Genomic DNA, 12,916 nt, shown 5'->3' with positions numbered 1-12,916 from the left:
AAAATAGGTTTTCATTTTCTTTACACATTTTTCAAAAACTTGTGAAAAAAAATGACACGTTCAAAAGACTCATTATCTATGTGGTCTTTTATTAAACTCTCCAGTATCTTCCCAATTATATAAGTTAAACTAACAAGTGTATATTTACTTGGTAAAGACTTTGATCTCTTTTTAAATATAGGCACCGCATTGACCTTACTATCCAATGGTACTTTGCCAATCATTGAAGAGTCCCTACAAAACGAGTTCCCTAGAAACAACGGCTTTGAAATTACAGAGCTCTAGTCTTTTAGGATCCGTGGGTGTATGCTATCTTGACCTGGTGCTTTATTCACCTTTATTCTGTCTGAATATTTCTGGACCATATCAGATTTGAGCCATTGTTGATCTTTTGGGCTGCGCCAATACCATCCCCATTATGAAAATGAGCTCCCCCATGATCCTTTGTAATCACAGAGCTGAAGAAGGTATTTCTACCCAGTCACCCACTCTAGATTATTTTGTGAAGGGCCTACATGATCAGACCTGACGTTTTTACTATTAATATATTTAAGGAATTTGTCCTATCTTTTGCAATCTGTTGTCTGTTTTGAATTTTTGTGGCCGTGATTTCCTTTTTTTCATATTCTGTTATAATCTTTGTAACAATTAAACAATGATAGTGTTCCTTCATTTTAAAATGATTTAAAAGCCATATTTGCTCAGTACAGGTGCAGGTTTTACTTAATGCTTTGTACAGCTGCACAATAACAGCTCTGCACTGCTCCTCTGTGCACATCTATCGTTCGGGTCTAACCTGTCTGAATATAATAGGCTTTTTGTAAGGATAACTTTTCTCAACAGTCAATAAAGGAAAAATCTCAAAACAGAAATATGTAGGCTGCCACTGCTGACCACCTTCTAAAGATGACTCCCCTGCTGATCTTTTGCCTTCAATAATTTTATGTCCCTGTCCTGGGACAAGAATGCAGGCTAAAAGGTTTAAATGTGCTTGCTGCCTACTTGTCTGGTAAGGCAAGACATAGATGGTGTGACCACAGGTTGCAGTAAAGAAAATTGTCCAATTCTCCCATCAACAATGTCAGTGTGGCACAGCCGCTGGCAATAATCGCATATAAAAATCCGACATGCTGGTTGTTCATTGATCAACTTGGGTACAATCAGCCTGTCCATAGATGGTTCAAATCTTAGCCGGTTCCTGGTGAACCGGCCAAGATTGAAAACCATCTATGGCCGACTTAAGGCTCTAAAAAACTGTTATAGCTAAAGATTTAGCTTGACAGCCAGACATATAGTATTTTTAGAAGCAGGACAACAATGGCAGCTTATGAGCTTTACTCATGATATCAAGAATGGTATAAAAATTGGAGATCCAGCGCTACTCAATACAACTATCAAATCATGTGCAAATTATGCAATATAGTGCATACAAATAAAGTGCATCCAATAAATATCTGCAAATATGGACCTTTTTTTCAACGATTTGTATTCTATGCACCATTTATTGCACTTTTTTAGTACTATATTGCGCTTAATTGGTGTTTGTTGCCAATACACTGTATCTTAGTTTAAATTTTGCATGTACCTTTTTTTGCATATTTGCAGATATTTATTGAATGCACTTTATTTGTATGCAACTTATTGCATAATTTGCACATGATTTGATAGTTGTATTGAGTAGCGCTGTATCTCCTATTTTTATACCATTTTGTAATGTATGCATGGTGATTATAGCTGCTGCTTATACATAGGTTTACACTATTATTTGATTGTTGCACTGATTTATCCACTATATATTTTTTATGATATCAAGAATACCATAAGAGCCAGTCCACACTGAGGCGACACGACTCCTTACTACTTTGGGGGCGAATTGTGCATTACATTGCACCACGACTTTGGAGCGACTTGCAGGGACTTCACATAATGGAAGTCTATGCAAGTCGCTCCGAGGTTGCCCCGAAATAGTACAGGACCCTTTTTCTAAGTCGGAGCGACTTGTGTCGCTCCTATTAGAACGGGTCCTGTAGCGGTCAATGGACCGTGAGGGAGCGCGATTTGTCAGGCTGACAAGTCGCCTGACAAGTCGCGCTAATGTGAACCGGCTCTTAGTGGGAGCATTTGTCTGCAAATAAATAATAAACTTAAAGCAAAAAAACAAACAAACAATAATGTAAAAACTCCAATGCAACATAGTAGTACAGTGCATCAACCTCATTGTATCTCCTATAAAACACCAGATATGCACGCAGATTTCTTATCAAATATTTACTTTATTTATATATCCATTTGTTTGGGTACATCCAAAAATATTCAATAAACAGTCGCCTAAGTCTGGAAGGAAGAGGGGAAGGAACAGGTCACCCAAACAGCGTTGCTGAATAGTTTGAATAGTCCAGCTACAGAACCATTTGATTTGCAAATACATTTAGTTGTAGAGCCATTGGATAGGAAAAGTGTGAAGTTGTGGCTTCCTTTGTTCTGTAGCAAGATGAATTCCATGTCACCACTAAGCCAAGACAGAGATTACACATTGTGGTAGACTGGGTGGGAGGTGATGACCTGTATTTCTTGGAAGCATTAATCACCCAACTGATGGTAAGCTCTACAGTCCAATAAATCATTGTGCTTTATGCAGAACATTTCAGACCACTGACAAAAGAACACAAAACCATAACATGCCCAGCAAGGTATAGGGGCACCGCCTGGCACATAGAGAGGCTTTGAAGTTTAACATAAGCACAGGGGATAGTTTACCTATACGGCGGCTGATAGCTTCAGTGTCAAGATTGATTGCATATACATGAACTATACTAAGTTACCCATTACATGGATTACTGCTCTTCTGCAACTCCATCCATACCTGTGCTTGTTTGAACAATTTATCCAACTGTATACAGTACAGAACTTTTCTCATATTTGACATACTATGATCATATATATATCTGAGACACAAAACAAAGACTAACATTCCTTGAGATTAAGCCTTACTATATAAAGTGCTCTGCTTTGGCAGATTCCATGTTCAGCCCTGGGATTACTTTTTGGCTTTGCCTTTTCATTGTCAGTCTTTAAACCTGCCTTGTACTTTATTAGTAATTGTGGATGTAGAAACCGCTGTATACTCATGCAAAGCTGAGGAATGCCACATAGAGAATTAGACTGGCCATAGATGGAGTCTTCCATCCAATCTGACAAAGATTCAAATAACACTATCATTTTATTAAAAAAAAAAATTATACATGACCAATAACATGGAAAATATCAACTAATTTTATATAGTTAGTCTGGTTGAAAAAAGACCCAAAGAGCATCTAGTTCAACCAATAAGCAGATGGTTGTTAATAAGAGATATTATCAGTAAAACAATCACACAGAATGTTGGGCAGCTGTTGCATCACATAAGTCATATTTTTGGAATGACAAACGATTTCAATAAAAAAAAAAAAAGAAAAGTTTATTTTTTTGAATAACGTTATTGAATGTTTTCATTTTATGATCATCTACATCTCCTCAACTGAATCAAAATTGGATCAAACAAAAACCATCTAAAAGCAGCATTTCCAATGCATCAGCACATCTTTCTGGGAGTGAAATATGTCCTAGCCAGATATACCAAGGACTGACAGCTACAGTATGTGTTCATTATATACATGTAGCAATGGGACCCTGACCAATATAAGGAGCTATACGATTTACCACTTCACTCCAAACATTCTGACAATATCATGCATTGCTCATTAAGCAACAGATTGGTGAACAGTAACTCAGCAATGAGGTTTAATTACTTGGTACAATACAGTAGTAATTCCAGCTTCCCTATCATTTTGAAGTTTCGCTCATATTACAATTACTGGCAGCAAGTACTGGCATGGCCAAATAGCAATCATGTGCCAAACCTAGCTCCACACTAGCTGCCTAAAAACAACAGTAGAAAAGGTAGCAACCTCAACTGGGTTCATGGCACCATAGAAGCCTAAATAGAGCCTCAACAAACAGCATTAATTTGATTTTTAAACATTGTTTCTGAAAGTATTAAAACCCTGGTATTTTAAGCACATTTATCTCTTTGCATAAGTGTTTGGTTATTTGCATACTGCTTTTATTAAGATTTATGAAATTCCTCGACTGGTGTAAACTACTGTATCACCTTCTGAGGAAATTAACTTTGCTTGATAGATGTGCAAAGACTTAAGCCCCGTACACACGATCAGATTATTGAACGATCTGTCGTCTGTTTTTTGTGGCATGCTAGTCTGATGTGGAAAGTGAAGAGGTTATTTTTATACAAATTTTCCCGTACGACAGAATTCTACTTCAGAAGTGATGTCATGTGTTGGATTGCTTTGTATGTGTTCTTTCGTTCTAGTCTTGCTCATAAGATTTTTCCCCGTCGAAATCTGTACTAATGAGACGAAAATCGGACGTTGTATTACGGACGACAAAAATTTTATAGCCTGCACATCAGGATTTTGTCAGCCGAAAAGTCGGAGTCGGCTGTCGAAAACACCATACTAACAATCCAAAAATCGGCAGATCAGTCTTCGGACGAATTTTCCCTTCCGAATTTCTTATCGTGTGTACGGGCCTTTACTTTGGATTTTGTCACACTGAATGGAATATAATGTATATCTACTAGACTGTACTCAGTTATAAACAGCAAGTATATTCTATTCAGGGGTCTCCAAACTATGGCCCACTGGTCACATCCAGCTCCCTACAAGATTTTATCCAGCCTGTAGATAGGGTCAGTGGTGTAACCTCAGTGTGCATTGATTGTGGATTAAGGTCAGCAGAGGCTGCCTTTGTAAGGGCCTGATTTAAGGTGAGTGATACTAATAATGAAACTGATAAAGGGAGGAATCTGATGGGCACCATGATTAAAGGAGGGAATCTAATGGACACCATGATGTAAGGGGGACTCTAAAGGGCACAATGATGTATAGGGGAATCAGATGGGAACTCCGATGTAAGAGGGAATACTGATGGGGACCTTGGTAAAGTGGGGATTCTAATGGGCACCATGATGTAAGAGGAGACCCTAACGGGTACAATGATGTAGGGTAGGACTCTGATGGGCACCATGATGTATTGGCACTTTTCCACTGCAAGTGCCGGCTCGGCTCTACTCGGCCCTGCTTGGCCCTGTTTGGCTTTCCACTGCATGGTACCGCATGGTACGGTGTTGGAATGGTACGGTTTGGTATGGTTTGCTTTTCCACTAAAGTATTACTAAAGTAAGTGGGTGGGATAACAATGATTCTCTGACCAATCAGTGGCTAGTAGTGACAAACAGTCAAGGCTGCATGCAAAGGATTGTGGGATATGGTACCGGTACGGCCCTGTTGGAACCACAACTGAGGTGGTACTGTTTAAACGAGCCGTACTGTTCGGTTCCATGTAGTGGAAAAGCGCAGCCGTACCGTACCGAACCGTTCCTACACCGTACCATGCGGTACCAGCAGTGGAAAAGCACAAAAGCGAGCCAAACCGTTCGGTTCCATGCAGTGAAAAAGCGTCATAAGAGAGAACTCTGGTGGGAATTTTTTTTGACCTGTGAATTTTTGTAAAATATACGATGTGTCCCTTGTACTGAAACTTTTGGAGACCCCTGCTCTATATAAACTCTTTTATTTTTTTTAAAGTTTTTCTTAAATATAATAATATTGATATATGACCATTGTGCTGGTGGAATACAAAACTTAAAGGCTGTAAGGCGGGAATTTACTAAAACTGGAACAGAATCTAGAGCAGTTGTGCCAAGTAACTAATTAGCTTCTATGTTCAGCATGTTCAGTTACACTTTAAAAATGAAATCTAGAAGCTGATTGTTGCCATACACCACTACTCCAGATTTTTGCTGCTCCAGTGTTAGTAAATCTCCCTCAAAGTGACAATGTTTATAAAAGATTGGGTATGATGTACAACACTCCACCACATGTTACCCTATGGTGTTATACACATGAGAAATCATACACATAGCATAAAGTGACTTATGTTTTACTAGACTCATTTGGAACAATTTGACATCACTACAGTTACTATATGTTCTCTGTCTATGTTGACATGATTACATTTGCTCATCTGGGAGGAGGCTCCCATTGCATGACTTAAGTTGGTGAATAAATATAGGGTTTTATCATTTAAAATGTAACTTTATTCCTTCCTTTAAATCTTTATAAATCCTACCATTTACAAATTACTTTTTTATGGTTTAGACAAGTGGGATGCTTGCATTGGAAAATATTGTTTTTGATTTGCATATGAGGACAGTATAAAAAGAAGTTTATATCCACACCCAATTCCACATCTACTTCCTTCTTTACTAATTGCACCAACAGATCATCATCAAGGTGATAAGTCAGAAGATGGTTTCTTGCTCACAGGTTTGTTAAGCCTTGTACACACGCAACGAATTTCCGCCGACCGGTCGTCCGTCTTTTGTCCAGAGTGGTGTCTGTTGGTTGGAATGTGCTCTAGGCTGCACATGAATTTTCCCGTACGACAGAATTCTATTTTAGAAGTGATTTCATGTGTTGGATTGCTTTGTATGTGTTCTTTCATCTCTGAGCATGCCTAGTCTTGCTCATAAGATTTTTCCCCATCGAAATCTGTACTAATGAGATGAAAATTGGACATGTTTTGATGGTCGACAAAAATTATATAGCCTGCACACCAGGATTTTTTCGGCCGAAAAGTCGGAGTCGGTTGTCAGAAGCACCATACTAACAACCTAAAATCGGCAGATCGGTCGTCGGACGAAATTTCCCGGCCGAATTTCTTCTCGTGTGTACGGGGCTTTAGGGCCTGATTTGACTGGCTTTTGGTTTGTGTCCTGCAGAGCAGTGTGCTTTCAGGTGCATTCCCTTAGCGTTTGATATCAATTTGAGATGCCTCTATGATAATTCAGAGTTCATTGTCAGCACAAGCATTGACATGAGTGCCTCCAAAAGTACCAGTAAAACATACTTCGAACACCCAAAGTGGATAGTGCTCAACCTCAGATATGGATAGTACAGGTAAACTACTCCAATGTTGTTATAAGAGGGAGCAATAATTGCCCTGAAACATGTCAAGTTTCTTTTAAGCTTTGGCTTCAGATAGACAGGCATAAGAGATAGACTATCATGATTATAGATTTGTGCTTTCATAGGCACATCTAAAGGTGAGCCTTTTCCACTTTGCATGGTAAAAGTATGTTTTACTGGTACTCTTAAAGAAACTCCTGTCTTTTCTTGTGTTTGCAATATCTTCGTACCCCAAGAGAGGCCAATGTGGTGGCTGCCTTGGACACTTAATATCGAGGAAAAAATCCCAGGACTGAATTACTATGCCAAAAATTTTAAGGATTTTGAATGTATGGACATTTAGAGTTTATTCACAGAAGCATTTGAGCTACAGTGGACCGCATACTGACCTTTTTTTTGGTCTTCGTCTATGCTGCATCAACAGGCTTCAAGCTACTTTTGTATTCTCATTATTTTGTATGGGGAGTGAAGAAATTCTGACAGTAAAAAAAGGCGCTTACATTTTGTAAGTTGTGCATTGTGTAGGGCAAATAATATGAATTATGAGAAGCTGCTGTAAGACCCTGGAAATCATCAGAAATTAGAAGTGTCAAAGGAAACCTGCAGTGAGAAGGGCTGGGATAATGTGGTCATTCCCAACCGCCCCTTTTGAAAATTCCAGTTTCCTAGCTGTCACACTCATGCAGTTACTTCAGTACTTTGAGTCACTAACTCGAACCAATATACAGATTAGGAGTTGTGCTTTCATTCTGAATATCTTGATATTCATACTCCTTCCAAGTCTGCAATTTAGAAACTTTTAATATCAGGGACAGCCAGCATTTTCAGAAGGAAGTCATAAAGGGCAGCCTCTGTATTGCTGCCAGTATAAGTTTTATTTAAACTACAACCTGCCCAATGCTAAATGGCTGAACACTGTTTTTTTCTAAAGTGAAATTCCGAGCAGTTTAATACAGTGTTAAACACACATACAGTATATTACCTGTTTTAATTGCCAAAGCGATTCTAATTCTTGTGACCTGCACACCTCCAATACACCACAAAGCCAGCCACAATATCATTGTTCATCTATGAGGCTTCCTTTGCTATCTGCGCCCTTAGCAGCAAATTAATCAGCAGTGTACTAATATACTTCATTTTTCCATATTGGTCAGGAATTACACTTTAAACAGTTAAGGGTTGCTGCACACCATTGTACTATGACATCAATAATGTCAGGGATAGGGGAGGGCTTCTAAATGGGAAAAGGGTCAGCTGTACCACAGCACTTTGCAAATTAAATGGCCATAGAGCGTTCAGTGGTGTCAAGTTATGCTCCCTGTTTCAGGCATTGTTTGTAATTAATGGGCCATTTCTGAACTGCTAAAAGGCCATTATGATTACCACTGGAGGAGAGAGGTGCTTGCTACTGCACAGGAAAATTCTCTAAAATGGAGAAGAAACTCCATCCAATTGGGCTTTGACCTCTTCTCGGCTTTCGTGTAGAAGTAAGTTAAAAAACACTGCACATGTGTCACTGTTAGCTTTAGGTGAGCATTGCAGTGAGTCCTTGTGCTAACGTAACTTGCATGAAGGGAGATATCTGTCTATGGCATACTTAAAGTGATTGTAAAGTCTAATTTGTTTCCTATAAAAATAACAAACATCTTATACTTACCTGCTGTGTTGCAGTGGATTTGCACAGAGTGGCCCGGATCCTCCTCTTCTTGGGTCCCTCCTCTGTAATCCTGGCCTCTCCCTCCTGTTGAGTGCCCCCACAGCACGCAGCTTGCCATGGGGACACCCGAGTCGGGTCCCTCCCTGTGACCATTCAGACAGGGAGTCCCGCCCCTCTCTCTCCTGATTGGCTAGCTGACTTTGATTGACAGCAGCGCAGCCAATGGCGCTGCTGCTGTGTCTCAGCCAATCAGGAAGGAGAATCTCGGATGTTTGAGACACTCATAGACATCGCTGGACAGAGAGGGATCTCAGGTAAGTGTTAGGGGGGCTCCTGCACACAGAAGGTTTTTATATTAATTTATAGAATGCATTAAGATAAAAAAAACTTCTGACTTTACAACTCCTTTAAGGCTGGCCAAAGACACATTGAAAATTGACCGGTTCAGCAGGGACCAGCTGAATTTGGCTGTCCCTTTTTGACAGAAGTCGATCATTAGAATGACTGTTGACGAACCGACTAGTTGAAAACCTTAGTCGATCAGTGGCTGCAGCTGCTGATCGGTGTATTCTGACAATGCCATATCCCCGTATCATTAAACAATGTCCTGACAAGGAAGGGGAATTTCCCCATCTACCTAATTTCTTTGGATAGAGAAAGCTGTTTGTTTTATTTTTTAGTTTAGCCAGCTGGCTAAATCAACAAAATACTACTAATCTATGGCCAGCAGCTGAGCTCTGACTGCACTCCTGGCCAAAAATAGTATAGGTGAAATTGGTTGATGCAAGAGTTTCTTTTTATATATCTGTAGATGGAAAATGTTATATGTGTAAACCTACATGTATTTAAAAATAGAGGGAGGGATAGGTGTTGCCTATAGCAACTAGTCATGTATCTCACAAAAGTGAGTACACCCCTCACATTTTTGTAAATATTTTATTATATCTTTTCATGTGACAACACTGAAGAAATGACACTTTGCTACAATGTAAAGTAGTGAGTATACAGCTTGTATAACAGTGTAAATTTGCTGTCCCCTCAAAATAACTCAACACACAGCCATTAATGTCTAAACCGCTGGCAACAAAAGTGAGTACACCTCTAAGTGAAAATGTCCAAATTGTGCCAAAGTGTCAATATTTTGTGTGACCATCATTATTTTCCAGCACTGCTTTAACCCTCTTGGGCATAGAGTTCACCAGACCTTCACAGGTTTCCACTGGAGTCCTCTTCCACTCCTCCATGATGACATCACAAAGCTGGTGGATGTTAGAGACCTTGCGCTCCTCCACCTTTCGTTTGAGTATGCCCCATAGATGCTCAATAGGGTTTAGGTCAGGCTTGGCCAATCCATCACCTTTATCCTCGGCTTCTTTAGCAAGGCAGTGGTCATCTTGGAGGTGTGTTTGAGGTCGTTATGTTGGAATACTGCCCTGCGTCCCAGTCTCCGAAGGGAGGGGATCATGCTGTGCTTCAGTATGTCACAGTACATGTTGGCATTTATGGTTCCCTCAATGAACTGTAGCTCCCCAGTGCCGGCAGCACTCATGCAGCCCCAGACCATGACACTCCCACCACCATGCTTGACTGTAGGCAAGACACACTTGTCTTTGTACTGCTCACCTGGTTGCTGCCACACACGCTTGACACCATCTGAACCAAAAAAGTTTGTCTTGGTCTCATCAGACCACAGGACATGGTTCCAGTAATCCATGTCCTTAGTCTGCTTGTCTTCAGTAAACTGTTTGTGGCCATTCTTGTGCATCATCTTTAGAAGAGGTTTCCTTCTGGGACGACAGCCATGCAGACCAATTTGATGCAGTGTGCGGCGTATGGTCTGAGCACTGACAGGCTGACCTCCTACCCCTTTAACCTCTGCAGTAATGCTGGCAGCACTCATATGTCTATTTCTCAAAGACAACGTCTGGATATGACGCTTAGCACAGGCACTCAACTTATTTGGCTGACCATGGTGAGGCCTGTTCTGAGTGGAACCTGTCCTGTTAAACAACTGTATGGTCTTGGCCATCGTGCTGCAGCCTAGTTTCAGGGTCTTGGCAATCTTCCTATAGCCTAGGCCATCTTTATGTAGAGCAACAATTCTTTTTTTCATATCCTAAGAGAGTTCTTTGCCATGAGGTGCCATGTTGAACTTCCAGTGACCAGTATGAGAGAGTGAGAGAGATAACACCAAATTTAACACCCCTGCTCCCCATTCACACCTGAGACCTCGTAACACTAATAAGTCACATGACACCAGGAAGTAAAAATAGGTAACTGGGCCCAATTTGAAAATTTTTACTTAGGGGTGAACTCACTTTTGTTGCCATCGTTTTAGACATTAAAGTCTGTGTGTTGAGAGTTTTTTGAGGGGACAGCAAATTTACACTGTTATACAAGCTGTACACTCACTACTTTACATTGTAGCAAAGTGTAATTTCTTCAGTTTTGTCACATGAAAAGATATAATAAAATATTTACAAAAATGTGAGGTATGTACTCACTTTTGTGAGGTACTGTATCAATTGACGATTTACCAGTGCAGTTTAGAAATCAAGCATTTGATTGGTTGTTGTAGATAACATCTTCAATGTTAATTTGGAAGGGGACCTCCTAAAGCATGCAAGTATTACTGTATAGAGTGTGATTACAACATTGTGTTTTATTTTTGTGGGCGTTTTTCTTATACTGAATTAAGGAAGACTCCTTTTATAAATACAAATCTACTTTTTCTATGGTTGCTTAAACATTTCATTAAACAGCAAATAATTTTTTTTGTGTACCTACTATTAAAAGTATAAGGCTTAATTTTACTTTATCCAGTTTTATATGATTTGATCTTTAACATATTATTTTTTATTACACGTGAAAACATATTTTCTACTAGTGCATCTTCTTTACTTACCATTCTATATTGCACAAGTCGTTGACTCCGGCCCTGTAAAACTAAAAGAGAGGCAGCAGCAGATAATAACACCTTTTAAATAGACTTTTTAAAATTTTTAGCTAATGAAGATGTCCAATTTTAACACCAGGGACAGTGGTGCAGTTAGAGAAAGAGTGCAGCCTGTGATGTTACACTATGGGGTCAAGCACTGGAGGAATACAATACACTAGACAAATAGGAAGAGATAATTTAGATATGATATACCAAATATTGGCCAAAATGAGTAAACATGGAAATGACTGTCAAGTAGTGTTGGAGCCACATATCTATGGCCACTGTAATGGTGACTTCAGACACAATGACACAGACAAACTAAAAATTATTTTTTACCCATTTGCTGTGCAGAACTTGGTATCAGGACAATATCCCCCCGGACAATATCCCCCCGGACATTATCCCCTGGAAAACATCCCCCCGGATAATATCCCCCAGGGACAACATCCTCCGGGCAATATCCCCCGGGACAATATCCCCCCGGAAAACATCCCCCTGGACATAGGGTGAGGGTTAGAGGGTTAGAGGGGGGATATTGTCTAGGGGGATATTGTCCAGGGAGGATATAGTTACATATAGTAACATAGTAGGTGAGGTTGAATAAAGACAATAGTCCATCCAGTTCAACCTGTGTAGGTGTGTGTGGCCGTAATCATCTTGCATACCCCTGAATGCTCTGATTCTTGAGATGTACGTCTAAGAGTCTTTTGAAAGCCACCATACTTCCCGCAGAAACCACCTCTTGTGGTAGAGAATTCCACAATCTTGTAGCCCTAACAGTAAAGAACCCCCCTCGTTGCCTGAGGTTAAAACGCTTCTCCTCCAGATGCATTGTATGCCCTCTAGTCCTCATGCAATCTTTCCGACTGAATAGCTTTTTTTCTATGCTGAGATCACCATTGAGATATTTATAAATTGCTATCATGTCCCCTCTCAGGCATCTCTTCTCCAGGGAGAATAAATCAAGCGATTGCAGACGCTCTTCATAATTAAGGTCCCCCAATCCCCTAATTAGTTTAGTTGCCCTTCTCTGGACTCTCTCCAGCTCCAACACATCCCTCCTGAGGACTGGTGACCAGAACTGGACAGAATACTCCAGATGCGGTCGGACCAGAGTTTTATAAAGTGGAAGGATTATAGTTTTATCTCTGCAATACATCCCTTTCTTTATGCATGCTAATATTCTGTCGGCTTTGGCAGCTGCCGCTTGACATTGCATGCTATTGCTTAGTCTATCCTCTACCAAGACTCCCAGATCCTTCTCCATTTTTGATTCCCCCCAAAGGTCGG

The sequence above is a fragment of the Pelophylax lessonae genome (genome assembly GCF_965119305.1).
Source record: "Pelophylax lessonae genome assembly, chromosome: 11".
NCBI lineage: Eukaryota > Metazoa > Chordata > Amphibia > Anura > Ranidae > Pelophylax > Pelophylax lessonae.
Note: the sequence above shows the minus strand (reverse complement) of the source record.